Below are 14,580 nucleotides of genomic sequence, written 5' to 3' on the forward strand. Positions count from 1 at the left end.
TGTGTCAAGCACTGTTCTAAGCACCGGAGAGGTTGCAAGATAATTGGGTTGGACACAGTCCCTGTCCTCCATGGGGGTCCCAGTCTGTTTAGGAAGGAGAACAGGAAATCCCTTGGCAGCAGCTCTGTCCAAGTCTGCCTTCTCCATCACACATTACTCATTCTTGGCCCTTGCCTTGGGCTATTGAAGGATCAGAGAGAGTGATAGGAAGAGTGGACTTGGACCAATTTTCATCTCAGAAGGTGTTGGGTGATGTAATTACACCCAAGTTGAGCCCAATCCTGGCCTCTCTGGGTTTGGACAGGAAAGGAAGTGCTGATACAACAGATAAATTGTTGTTATAGGCTGACAGGTTTTTCTCTTGATTTAGAAAGTATACAAGAGAAGGATCTGGACTCAGAAACTGCAGGACTGGATCAAAAATGGAGACAGAGCATTGACATCTTAAGGTAAAATCCTGTCTTGTGCCATTTTAAACTTGGTCTTCATAGGCTGTATCGAAGAACCAGAATGAAAGTCAAGAGGAGATCAGATCCATCCTCCTGTTTCCAAGCAGCAATGTATTCAAACCACTCCAGACAGACGGCTGTGAAAGTTTTACTTAAATGTGTCCAGGGACGGGGGTGCCCTCATCAAAACTTCCCCATCTGAGGATCTCAGAAGGAGGGGAGGAGGAGCAGAGGGAAAGGGGGGCTCAGTTTGGGCAGGCCTCCTGGAGGAGGTGAACTCTCAGTAGGGCTGAAGGGGATGCCTAGTTTGCACTAAGATAGAGACCAGCTGGTTGCCCTGCTTCTTTTTTTTTAAATGATATTTGTTAGGCACTTACTATATACCAGGCACTGTTCTAAGCACTGGGGTAGATACAAGATAATCAGGTTGGACACAGTCCATGTCCCGCAAGGGACTCACAGTCTTAATCCCCATTTTACAGATGAGGTAACTGAGGCACAGAGAAGTAAAATGACTTGTTCAAGAGCACCCAGCAGATAAATGCAGAACTAGAATTAGAATCCAGGTCCTTTTGACTCCCAGGCCCATGCTGTACCCACTAGGCCAAACTCCTCCAGAAACAGAAACCCACTACCAAATCTGGCTAAAAGGTGCCAACTCCATTGATTTTCCCTGTCTCTATTTTTCAACTTCTAATTGTTTCAGAGGGTTTCCTTTAGATCTTTCTGGTTTCTTCATTTCTCTGTTAAAATGTGACCTAGTAACCCCCTTTAATTGCTATATTGATTCACGGTCAGTTCTGCCAGAAGGCGTGTTTTCCCTGGGTATTTTAGCTAAAATGTGAAGGCAAAATTAAGGAAAGTTCTTCCAAACTCTCTGGGTGGTGTGGAAAGAAATGGTTGGGAATGTGTAGGCAGTGATGGGCATGGGATTAGGAGTTTCCCTTAGTAAGAGGGTTACAACAGATAAACTGGGTCTTCATAAGCTGTATCAAAGAATCACGGTGGAAATCAAGAGGTGACCAAATCCATTCTCCTGTCTTTCATAGTAAGAGGGTTTTTCACATAGGAAAAACCCAAGATACCCAAATATATGCACATAAGAACCCAAGATACCCAGTTGTTATCCACTCTGGACAAAACTCCTGAAACCAAGGCGATAAGATGCACCCTCCCACTTAAGGGGACATGAGGAGCAGGTGGGTGCATTCATATGCAATTTTGCTATCTAGTATGGTTGTATTTTATGTGGATAGGAATGTATTCCATGTACAGTAATGTGAATGTGTGTGGATGTGTACTTAAGCATTTACTCTATACCAGGCAATGTTCTAAGTGCTGGGTTAGTTACAAGAAATCAGGTTGAACACAGAACCTGTCTCACTTGTAACTCACAGTCTAAGTAGGAGTGAGAACTTGAATCCTTATTTCACAGAAGAGGTAACAGAGGCTCAGAGAAGTGAAGTGACTTGCCAAGGTCACATAACAGACAAGTGGCAGAGTCAGGATTATGACCCAGGTCCTCTGGCTCTCAGGTCTGCACTCTTTCCTCTAGGCTCATTGTTTCAGTCTAAGTAATGGCTTTCACATGCAAAGGGGATGCTGCTATGTATTAAGTTCCCCTGTGGGTGTCTATGTGGTTGAAAAAGCCAACATATTATGAACCATAATCCTGGAGGCATCATGCTCAAAGACACACACGCACACACAACTAACCACAGAGGTGAGATATGTGAGGTCCCCGAATGTCACTGAATGTGTTTAGAGTTTATATTACTCATCCCACCCTGCAACAGGCAAAAAAGTTGTTTCCTTTCCCCAGAAATGAACTAGATACACCAGATAGTGCCAAATCTCCTCACAAGATCCTCTTTGAACTCTCCCGACCAAACCTCACTTTGATTTCACTCCATCTATAAAGCAACTCTGACCACCCAACACCTGTTTTGTTTCACTGAGAGACCCCCCCACCCCCACCACAGCCCAAATCTGACCCTCGTGGCTGGCCCCATTTATAAATGTCTGCCTCTGGCCGGGTGACGTGTGTATACAGAATTAGTAGCAGAACCCTCCAAGTAGAATTGAGAAGAGGTTCCCAGCCTTTATTCATTGCCATAATAATAATGATGGCATTTGTTAAGTGCTTACTATGTGCCAAGCACTGTTCTAAGTGCTGGGTAGATACAAGGTAATCACAGTCTTAATCCCCACTTTACAGATGCGGTAAATGAGGCACAGAGAAGTTAAGAGACTTATCCAAGGTCACACTGCAGACAAGTGGCAGAGCTGGGATTAGAACCCATGACCTCTGACTCCCAAGCCTGGGCTCTTTCCACTAAACCATGCTGCTTCTCTAATATAAAGAGACTATGTCCTGTTCCATGACTTTGAGCTCAGAAATCAGAGGGAAGGTGTAGGAATTTGGAACTGCTCAAGGCGTCTTCACGCCCTCAACAGATCAGCAGATAACAAGGCCAATGCTGACACTCACAGAGTTATCTCTAAGTCACCAATGTGCCTTCATCAGAGGGAAAAGAACCCAGATCATGAAGCCCACCTTTTGGGGGGTTTTGTTTTAGGAAAACAAACAAAGCCTCCTCAGGATTTTAAAGACTTAGGTTTCCCACTTTTCCTCAAATACACATTTTTCAGTGGTAGAAGGAACCCCTACCTACCTTTTTGGTAGAAGGAACCCCTACATTCTGTGAGCAGGAATACCACTGGCATCAGGAATATCGAAACCAGTTTGCTTTTCGTCTACTGATGCCAGAGGGTCTTTGGTGATGTTAGATTTGATTCTAAATGAGCTGGTCGTGTAGCTGGGGGTGACACTGTTTCATTACCTGAGTGGTCCACGCGAGTGTCTGTGCCTTTGGATAAGTTCCACCAAGCTGAAATGGGAAAAATGTTTTAGATGCTCTGGGAAGCAGGGGCTGTGGTGGAAGTTCATTGCCAGGTCAACATGGCAGAATTCCTGGACTGCACTATAATTGCACACAACAATGAGCAAAGAAGTACTGTGGACATCAAGAGCATGAATGGAGACCAACCCCTGCTTTGCTGTTAGGTAGCGATGGAGCCTTATTTGCTCTCAATATTGCACCGACAGCATAATTTCTTTCACGCCCCCCTCCAATTTTTGAGGTGGAAATCAATAATTATTTTTGTAAGCAGTGGTAGCTGCACACACCACGGTAGGAAGAAGAGAAGGGTCAGCATGAGCTGGAGACACACGTTCGTTCGTATTGGCGGGAAGTTTCTTCCTTGAAACATGTGCAAATGGCAGGATAAATAGAGAAGGGACAGGACATGAAAGACCTGGAACTTCAGGTTCGCAGTGCGAGGTGGGGAGTTTCTTCTTTGTTCAGAATGGCTTCTGGCTTCGGGTGAGGAAGAAAGGGGAGGGTAGTGACCATAATTTATTCATCACCTGTTGTATGCTACATTTGGGAGAATGCAATAAAAGTAAGAGGTGCAATGCAAATGCTTCTTGCCTTCTTCTTCCTTTTTTTCTTCTCTTTTTCTCACCTGCTGACCTTATGGCTATATTTAATTCCCCACATAATAGTCCTTCCCTTGTTTTGGGGTTGCAAGAATTATGCCCAAATGGGGTAATTGTATGAGTAAATATGGTGTTTTTAAACACTATATGCCAAATTAACATCAAATATTGGTAGTCAAATTGGACAGAGTCCCTGACCCACCTAGGGTTCATAATCTAATAGGTAGGGAGAGCAAATACATTTATTCCCATCTCACATATGAGGAATCTGAGGCTCAGAGAAGTTATGTGACTTTCCGGAGGTCTCATTTCAGGCCAGTGTCAGAGATGGGAGTAATTCAATTAAGATTGCAGCTGAGGAGCTGCACAGTTGTAGACAAAATGAGCAGGAAGACACTTTGGGAAACCAATTAATCGATTGGTGGAATAGATAGAGGGTCTAATGCCTGCAGAGCATTGTAGTAAGCACTTAGAAGAACACAGTGGAATCAAGAGACGTGTTTCCTGCCCTTCAAGAGTTTACAGTCTACTAGGAAGACAGGCAGACACAAATGATTTAGAATTAGTGGAAGCAGGAGGGAAAGCAAGGATGCAACTGTCAGTAGTCAAAGTGTGGAGGATGAAACTGGTGAAAGCAAAATGAGTAAATAAGCTGCATGGCTAGATGGAGATATATATATATATGAACATGTATGTATACATATGCATACATGTATACATATATATCACCCATTTTTAGATTAGTGTATATTTTTGTTCTGAGGATGGGTTAAGGGGGCTGTTGGGACTTGGAGGGATGGGATTTAACTGGGGAAAGCTTCTTGGAGGAAGTGGGATTTTAGAAAGGTTTGGAAATCGGGAACAGCTGTTTTCTAGTAAGTCTAAAAGCACGAGCAAGGGGGAAATCTTCCAGTATTCCTCCCTGCTTCCCCATTGGCTTCATCTCCATCCTCTGCACCAAATCAGGATCAATCCTCTCACTTATCATGGCTTTGCAGGGGGATTCCACTTCAACCTGATCCTTTCTGGATCTTCCTCTGCATTGGCATCCAGAATCCCTTCTTCTCTAACATTGGCTCTGGTCGCCTTTTTCTGTTCTGAGTGGAAATGCAAAGCAGTTGTTGCCCCTGCTTTATTTTCTTGAGGGAGAATACCAAGTGAGCCCGGCTCATTTTCTTTTTTCAGCAATATCATCCTGATTCCTTTCAAGTTTTTGCAGTAGGTTCTGGATTTCAACATCTTGCTAATTTATTAATATAAGATAATTTACAACGTACAAGATACTCAGATTGGAAATAGTCCCTGACCCCCACCGAGCTCCCAGTCAAAGAGGTAGGGAGATGCACATTTCTTATTTCCATTTTACATATGTGGAAACCAAGGCTCAGAAAGGTTGAGTAACTTGCCCAAGGTCACACAGCAAGCCAGTGGCTGGCACTAGAGCCCATGTCTCCTGACTCCCAGCCTGGGGCTCTTTCCACTGGATTTCACTGCTGCCCTATTTCTTGTCCCCCAAATGAATATTCTAGAACTTGAATATCTGAAAATAAATTCCACAGTATTCCTTTGATGGATTCTCTTTTTACTATTCTTTCATTCTGGAATTCCATCTCCTTCCTTTCTATGCCATGATTTTGCTAGATTATAATGGCCAAGTCTGACTTTAAAGCACACAGTCCTTTGGCAACATACTAAAGGATAATCATAGATTAGGGCTGAAACTTTAATCACCAGTTTGTTTTTAAAGAGACATCAAATATGCCAATATAGTAATAAATTAGATCTATTCAAGCAAAGCTGCATTTCTTACTGCAAGGAACAAATTTGTTGATGCATTTCAGTTGAGAGAACAGGTAGCATTTTTCAGAAATAACTCTAGTAGGTTTCCACAGGATCTTATAAAGATGAGGCAGATATATTCTTAGAGAATCCAGTTCATCAGATTTGTTCTCAAACCCCAGGTGATTTATTGGACTCAGACCTCTGACCTCCATCTACCTAGTCTCTGGGAGAAACCACTTGGGGGTGAAGGTAACAGCCTAGGTTCAAATCCCAATTCTACCTTTGATTTTCTGTGTGGCTTTGTCAAGTCACTTCACCTCTCTGGACCTCAGTTTTCCCACTTTTAGCTCTTCCCTCCCCCACTACCCAACCAGTACTCCTGTGACGATGATGCTTCATCTTCAGAAAGGGAGGACATGAGTCTAAGAGGAATATACCTCACACTCATTTTCTCAAGGATCAATTAATCAATGATATTTATTGAGCACTTATTGTGTGCTGAACACTGAACTAAGCATTTGGGAGAGTACAGTACAGCAGAGTTGGTAAATGCATTCTGTACCCACAAAGAGCTTACAGCCTAGAGGTATGGCATTGGGTAGAGCAATGCCCTTTTCCCATGATCAGAGAGGATGTTCAGCATCTAACACAACTTCAGCTTGAAAGGAGAGGTCTTAATTGTGTTATCTATTAAGCATTTACTAGGTTGTAAGTGCTGGGGTAGATGCTGAATGATTACATCATTCATTCAGTCAGTCATACTTATTGTGAGCGTACTGTGTGAAGAGCAATGTACTAAGCTCTTGGGAGAGTACTGTATAACAATAAACAGACACATTTCTTGCCCATAAAGAGCTCACAGTCTAGATGGGGAGACAGAAACCAATATAAATAAATAAATTACAGATATATACATGAGTCCTTGGGGCTGGGAGAGGGGATGAATAAAGGGAACAAGTCAGGGTGATGCAGAAGGGAGCATGAGAAGAGGAAAGGAGCGCTTAGTCAAAGAAGACTTCTTGGAGGAGATGCACTTTCAATAAGGCTTTGAAGGGGGGAGATAGTAATCGTCTGGTGGATTTGAGGAGGGAGGGTGTTCCAGGCCAGAAGAAGGACATGGGAAAGGGGTAGGTGGCAAGATAGAGGAGATCAAAGAACAGTGAGAAGGTTAACATTAGAGGAGTGAAGTGTATGGGTTGGGTTGTAGGAGGAGAGTAGCAAGGTGAGGTAGAAGGGGCCGAGGTGGTTTAGTGCTTAAAGCAGGTAAGGAGTTTTTGTTTGATGCGGAAGTGGATAGGCAACCACTGGAGTTTCTTTAGGAGTGGGAAATGTGTACGGAACATTTTTGTAGAAAAATGATCCAAGCAGCAGAGTAAAGTATGGACTAGAGTGGGGAGAGACAGGAGGCTGGGTGGTCAGCAAGGAGGCTGATACAGTAATCAAGGCGGGAGAGGATAAGTGATTATATTAACGTGGTAGCAGTATGGATGGAGAGGAAAGGGCGGATTTTAGTGATGTTGTGAAGGTGGAGCTGACAGGATTTACTGATGGATTGAATATGACGGTCGAATGAGAAAGCAGAGTCAAGGATAATGCCAAAGTTATGGGCTTGTGAGACAGGAAGGATCAGTCACTGTTCCCATCCCACATGGGACTCACAGTAAAAGAGAGAGAGAGGGAGAGAGACAGCAGGGATCTTATCCCTATTTTACAGAGGAGGAAATTGGGCCCTAAAAGGTTAAAAATCTTGTGCAAGATCACACAGCAGTCCAGTGACAGAGCTGGAGTAGATCCCGGGTCTCTAAGCCTTGTACTGTTTCCATTAGGCCACTGAAGTTTACTGAGCTTTAGGTAACTCATTGAATCCCTAATAGCCCCGCCCTGTGTCTCAGGATGTTTCTTTAGATAAACCCAGAAGCCAACAGCATACTCCCAAGGTGTCTGAATCCTTAAGGCGTATCTGGAGCTTTCTGCGAGTGATACATTCTGGCCTACTTTGAAGTGTGGGTTTGCAATAAAGGAGGCCCAGCAGGCAGTATTGAAAGAAGTCTGGCCATCCATGACATGGCAGGCAATGAAAACTGGACCATGGAGCTTGGAAGGGAGTATATTTTCCCATTTCTCCGTGGGTTGCGAGTAAAGTAGTGAGCTTAGAATTAGGATTCTAATGACAACACCTTTCCCAGAGTGACCACTGACGAGACCTCCTCATGACAGTTTTTTTTTTTAATTCTGTGTGGAGAACAAGGGGATAGATGAGATGAGCTTTGGAGGACTGGTTCCGTGTTTCTCTGGTAGGAGATGGATGGAGTTCTGCTGAGGTTTGGATCCTTGAGGCTGGTGAATTGAGACTCTCTTGGGAAGCTAACTGGCCACAGAAGAAGATTCGCTCCTTTTGGTATAATGGTGTTGGTGTCTACCATCAGAATGATGAAAGCCCTGCAGGAAGGAATTGATTGTTTTGCTAGTGGTTGGCCCAGGGACCTGCCAGTCAGGGTTCTATTGGGGCAAGGGAGGGCAGGAGTCCAGCACCACAGGTTTTCAACCGGCAGGACTGACCAATTTATAGCCAAAATGACTGCAGTATTGTGCCACTGATTTGCTGTAGCATCATAAACTGCAAGGCACTTGGTTGGGCAGCCTCCACTGCAGTTTCCACTGCCCTCGCTGGCCAGCTATTTTCTCAGACTTTTGCTGGATCTGCCCACCTTGTGGGTTGCTGTAGAGGGTTTGTCCATCAGAAAATCTACTGATAACGTAGTCCCAGCAGGCATTCCCCTATTTAGAGCTCTGAGACTAGAACCCACTGGACCCACTGTCAGACTGTTTTCCAGTAATAATGATTGTGGTATTTGTTAATCAATCAATATTATATATTGAACACTTACTGTGTGCAGAGCACTCTACTAAGCTTTTGGGAAAGAACAATACAACAGAATTAATGGACATGTTCCCTGTCCCTAACAAGCTTATAATTTATACAATCTACTATATGCCAAGCACTGTACTCTCTGGTAGATACAAGATAACTGGATCAGATACAGTCCTTATCCCACGTGATGCTCGCAGCCTAAGATGGATGGAGAAGGGGTATTTTTCCCTATGTTAGAGGTGAGAAAACTGAGGCACAGGGAAGTTAAGTGACTTGCACTGGGTCACATAGCAGGTAATTGGAGAGGATGGAACTCAAATCCAGGTCTTAAGACTCCCATGCTTTTTCCACCAGGCCAGACTGCTTATCTCACCTATTCTAATAATTATGACATTTGTTAAGTGCTTACTGTCTGTCAAGCACTTTTCTAAGATACAAGTTAATCAGGTCAGACACATGGGGTTCACAGTCTAAGTAAGGGGAAGAACAGTTATTTTATCTCATTTTACAGTTAAGGAAACTGAGGCCTAGTGAAGTGATTTGCCCAAGGTCACACAGGAGACTAGTGGTAGAGCCAGGTTTAGGACCAGGTCCTCTGACTTCCAGGACCATGCTCAGGCAACACTGAGGGCTGGAAACGTGTCTATTAGTTATATTGTATTGGCTCAAGAGCTTAATCTTCTTGTGGTAAGTGCTCAATAAATATTATTAATTGATTGATTGACAGAGGAAGGCTTCAAAGGATCTGCTTTAGTCATCTCCTCAAGGGAGACTTAGATGCAGGAATTTCTTCCGAGAGCTCGAGCTCGATCTTAACACCAGGTGCTGATAGCGGCTGTGTTGATTGACGCTGTTCTTAGAGAAGTTGTGCTTTTTAAGTGACAAAATATTCCTAGACCACTTGGACAGGAGCCTGTCCCTAACAAAATTACTAAGTTTCTTTGCAGGAGAAACTGCAGAGGTAGACTGTTGCCTCCACTCCCTATGGGATATTGCCCTCAGATGCTAGTTTTGCCACTCAGTGGGTCCGTTCTAGCGTGGTCTGGGGGCATTCATAGATCGTGTTAAAAACCCAAAGTCCATTGTTCAATCAATCAAACTAATCCGCGTGCCCTTGATAACTCGAGCTATCCCATTTCAGAGTGATTTTACTGGATATTACTGGGATTACTTGGGGTAGCCATTCAGTCTAGACAGAGGTTTCGATTTCACTGAACACAGACAAAAGGGGAAGGAATATTAATGCCCAGCGCCCATTAACTCCACATCAGCTCCGTGTCTGAAGGTGAATCTTGTGTGCGCTTCTGATGTCCGCCGGCCAAACTCCTTCATCTATCCCCTCTCCCCACCCCCAGGCGTGAGATTTTTTCAGTCAGCCCTCGCCATCAAGGGGAGGGAGTAGTGGGCCAGGACCCTTCGCCAAGGAGATGTCTGGTCCCAATCTAATGGGGGAAACCTCTGGACACACACGACTCAGCGACCATGGAAGGCTCTGTCAGGGAGGACTTAAGCTCAGGTTTGGTCTCTGCTGGGCATCAGCCTCTCTGCAAATCTTCCAAAGCAATGTTACTTATTGCCAGGCAGAGGACAGCCGTCTATATCGACATGTGCCCTGGCCCAAATTTCTCCCTGAGAGTTATTAATAGACCCAAGTGGTAATTCCCCTGTGTTGGCAATCGCTGGGATATCGTATGCTTCCTGTGAGTAGGGACTGGGCTTTTCCGTGCAGGGCACCCAGGGCAGTGATCAGCACCCTACATCAGTAGGAGCCCAGTCAGGAACAACTCTGCACGCAGTAGGTGCTCAGTGTACAGTACACTGCAGGAGCTCAATAAGTACTATGGGAAATCAATCCATCCAGTCCTTTAGCAGCTTTATCCAATTGGTACTGTGACTTTAAATGAGCTGACAAGTGGACTCAGTCTGCCTATTTCAATCCCAAAACCCAACCCGTGTGGAATATCTGTGTAATTCATGTGGAAGTACACTCCCTGGGACTTAATGATCAGAAGTGCAGATATGACTCTCTCATTGTGAATTTTTCATGACCCAAATCAAAGAGACATCAGCTCTGAACAGACAGTTTTCAGGTTTCATTTATCCTTACAAATGTACAATTCATCTCCCCTGTAAGTTGTAGGTAGGGATCATGTCTACCAACTCTGTCGTACTGTACTTTCCCGTATTTATTTCAGTGCTCTGCATGTGGTAAGTGCTCAATAAATTCTACTGACTGATTGATGTGTTCATACCCCTTCATCAACACTTGTATACATTTGTATATTCCATTGTTCAGTCAATTCTTTTGCTCCCTCGGTTTGTAAATCTTTTTAGTTCTGTTTCCCCTTTTAGAGGATAAATTCCTTAAGGGCAGAGAACACATCTAGTATTTCTATGGTACTTTAATAATAATGTTGGTATTTGTTAAGCGCTTACTATGTGCAGAGCACTGTTCTAAGCGCTGGGGTAGATATAGAGTATATCAGGTTGTCCCACGTGAAGCTCACAGTTAATCCCCATTTTACAGATGAGGTAACTGAGGCACAGAGAAGTTAAGTGACTTGCCCACAGTCACACAGCTGACAAATGGCAGAGCCGGGATTCGAACCCATGACCTCTGACTCCCAAGCCCGGGCTCTTTCCACTGAGCCACGCTGCTTCTCACCAAGTACTTTGTAAAGTGTACCACATTCAGTGAACTCTTCGTAGTGGATAGAGCGTGGGCTTGGGAGTCAAAAGGTTGTGGGTTCTAATCCTGGCTTCACCACTTATCTGCTATGTGACCTTGGGCAAGTCACTTCACTTCTCTGTTTCTCAGTTACCTCATCTATAGAATGGGGATTGAGACTGTGAGACCCATGTGGGACAGGGACTGTGTTCAACCAGATTTGCTTGTATCCACCCCAGTGCTTAGTAATAATAATAATAATGATGGTATTTGGTAAGTGCTTATTATGTGTCAAGCACTGTTCTAAGCACTGGGGTAGATACAGGGTAATCAGGTTGGCCCACCTGGGGCTCACAGTCTTAATCTCCCATTTTACAGATGAGGGAACTGAGGCCCAGAGAAGTTAAGTGACTTGCCCAAGGTCACACAGCAGACAAGTGGTGGAGCCAGGATTAGAACTCCCGAGCTTGGGCTCTTACCACTAAGCCATACTGCTTCTCGTACAGTGCCTGGCACAGGGTAAGTGCTTAATGATTTCCAGAACTATTAATATAAACCATTACTGCTTCTGCTATATATGTGCAGTCCCTCCACAGCATGCTGCTTTTTAATAATAATGATAGTAGCTGTGGTACTTGTTAACTGCTTACTATGTGCCAGGCACTGTACTAAGCGCTGGGGGAGATACAAGTTAATCAGGTTGGCACAGCCCCTGTCCCACTTGGTTCTCATACTCTAAGTAGGAGGGAGAACAGGTGTTTCATCTGCATTTTACACATGAGGAATCTGAGGCACTGAGTTCAGTGACTTGGCTACAGTCACGTAGTAGGCAAGTGACAGAGCCAGGATTATTCATTCATTCAATCCTATTTATTGAGCGCTTACTGTGTGCAGCGCATTGTACTAAGCACTTGGAAAGTACAGTTCAGCATTAAAGAGAGACAATCCCTGTCCACACTGGTCTCACAGTCTAGGAAGGAGGAGACAGTCATCAAAACAAGTAAACAGGCATCAATATAAATAAATGGAAATATAGATATAACTCCCAGTCCATCCTCTATCTACTAAGCCATGCTTCTTCTCCGCTAGCTATTAGAAGCTGCGTGGTAAGCAGAGATGTCCAGGAAAAATCCTGCCGCTTGGCGGCTGGTAGCCGCTCTGACCCACTGGCCAGCTGAAATAATAAGACAACAGCTAAATCTTGTGTTTTGAGAAGAATAAGTATTTATGCTCTGGGGATCCTGTCCTCATTGTCTGTCTGTAATCATGATCATGTTTTGGCCTGTTTACTTAACTGGGTAGGAAATCATCCTGATGGACACGTTAGGAAGCCAATGGAGGCAGCTTAGAACAACAACCTGAGGCGTTTCCCCAGCCTTCCCAGACTACGGAGGAATGGCTGTGGCTTGCCTCTTAAAGGGTCAGAAGCCCACAGCAAGAAACACAGAAAAAGTCTGGGAGGATTGTAACTGGGAAATTGTGGTAGTAGGGTTGCTGGATTGCTCTGGGGCAAACCCCAAAAGATGTAGGGAGGGGGGAGTCACTGGAGGACTTGGGTTAGTGTGGAATGGAGAGGGAGGTTGGGTTGGATGGGGGGTGGTGTTTCTCTGAATCAAACCTCAAAGTAAAGGACGCATATGGGTGTGAATCTAGGAATCAACAAACTGGAGGGGTTGCCCTTAGTTTGGAATTTTGTTCAAGGCAATTACAGCCAATTTGCTTTATTTAGAAAGTTACAGGGGGCCGGGTTCCAATTCATTAATTCATTCATTAAATCGTATTTATTGAGTGTTTCCTGTGTGCAGAGCACTGTACTAAGCGCTTGGAATGTACAATTCGGCAACAGATAGAGACAATCCAATCCAATCCATGGGAGTTCTTTTTAAAGAGGCCCTAGGTAAGTTGGGCAGTCACCAGACTAGGTGCTCCTGCAAATCCAGCAGAAGCAAGACATTTTCCCACACTCAGGGAGCTTGTTCGCTAACAGAGGTGTACTATATATCCACATATCCAGTTATGCAGTGAATCTTCAGGGCCAGTGGTAAACAGTATTCCATGGAGTTTTCATTGTAGGGGCTCATTTGGAAGAGGTTTGACTCCCATATTGCCCCCGTTCATTAAGTCTGTCAGAGGGTGATGGCAGATGGCAGTGTGAACTGGCCCTGCAGGAGAGAATGTAGCAGTGCAGAGAGGTCAGGACAGAATCATTTGCTGCCCCCATCACCACGGTGCTTGCGAATTGGTAAAGCAAATGAAATAGTTAGGGTCGAAGGCAGGTGGTTCGAGGTGGGGGTTGGAGAGCAAATTGCCTAAAATTTTCCACCTGCTACAGCCCATGTAGAAAACCAAAATCGTAGCTGCAGCTGCCAGCAGTTTCTAATGACATGGTTCTCTTTGGCACTGAAGGCCAAGGGAGAGCAAGTTTGTCAGCAGTAGTATTAGGAAGAACATGAGGTGATTAGCAGTTTGAAAGCAGGAATGAAAAATCAAGCCGGTTTTCTGAATGGTTCGGCCTTGGTTGTGGGCCTCTACTACGTCTTTACTAAGAGTTGGGGTAAAGACTATTGTGGACAGGGAATGCGTCTACAGCTTCGTTATATTGTACTGTCCCAAGCACTTAATACAGTTCTCTGGACACAGTAAGCACTCAATAAATTGATTGATACAATTCCACATGGGGTTCACGGTCTAAGTAGGAAGGAGAACAGGTATTGAATTCCTATTCTTCAGATGAGGCAACCGAGGCACCAAGAAGTTAAGTGACTTACCCAAAGTCACACAGCCGATTTATGGTGGAGCCAGGATTCAACCCCTGACCCTCTGACTCCCAGGCCAGTGCTCTTTCCACTAGACCATGCTATTTCCCTTAAAGGTTCGTGAAGGCCAGTGGTCCCAGGCTCCAGCCAGGATCTGATGAACAACCAACTCCATCCTCAGCCCCTCCATTCCTTTCACAGATGAACCGATAAGCCCAGCCCTGGACCATCCTTGAGTTGAGTCAACGAGTTCACTGATGGTTATGGGGAGTAGCGGGAGGGAGATAAAAAGAGGAGATGAGATGGAGGTGGAGGAAGAGGAGGAGAAAGGAGCCAGGAAAGAGGATGTTATCAGGAGGGATTTACTCCTACCCCTAGGAAGGAGGTCATCTTTGTTTATAGCTGGGCCAACTGGGTTTTTCAGGAGGGAGCAGAGAAGGCTGAGACATGTGGCTTCAAGGTAGGTGATGTTGAAAGAGATCCTCATGTCCCCAAGTAAGCACTGGATGGGGCAGACATTGCTCTATAACCCTCAGTTCATCACACTCTCA

At 44.7% G+C, this 14,580-nt stretch overlaps 1 long non-coding RNA gene across 1 annotated transcript in view; it reads left to right on the forward strand.

Moving 5' to 3' along the window:
• The first annotated feature begins 377 nt into the window (after nucleotides 1-377).
• Nucleotides 378-14,580, forward strand: part of LOC114806451 — a 65,131-nt gene continuing 50,928 nt past the window's right edge. The window contains exon 1 of the long non-coding RNA XR_003754490.2: nucleotides 378-449. This is a non-coding gene — a long non-coding RNA (uncharacterized LOC114806451). The remainder of the gene's footprint in view (nucleotides 450-14,580) is intronic.

This window comes from Ornithorhynchus anatinus, chromosome X1 (assembly GCF_004115215.2).
Source record: "Ornithorhynchus anatinus isolate Pmale09 chromosome X1, mOrnAna1.pri.v4, whole genome shotgun sequence".
Taxonomy (NCBI): domain Eukaryota; kingdom Metazoa; phylum Chordata; class Mammalia; order Monotremata; family Ornithorhynchidae; genus Ornithorhynchus; species Ornithorhynchus anatinus.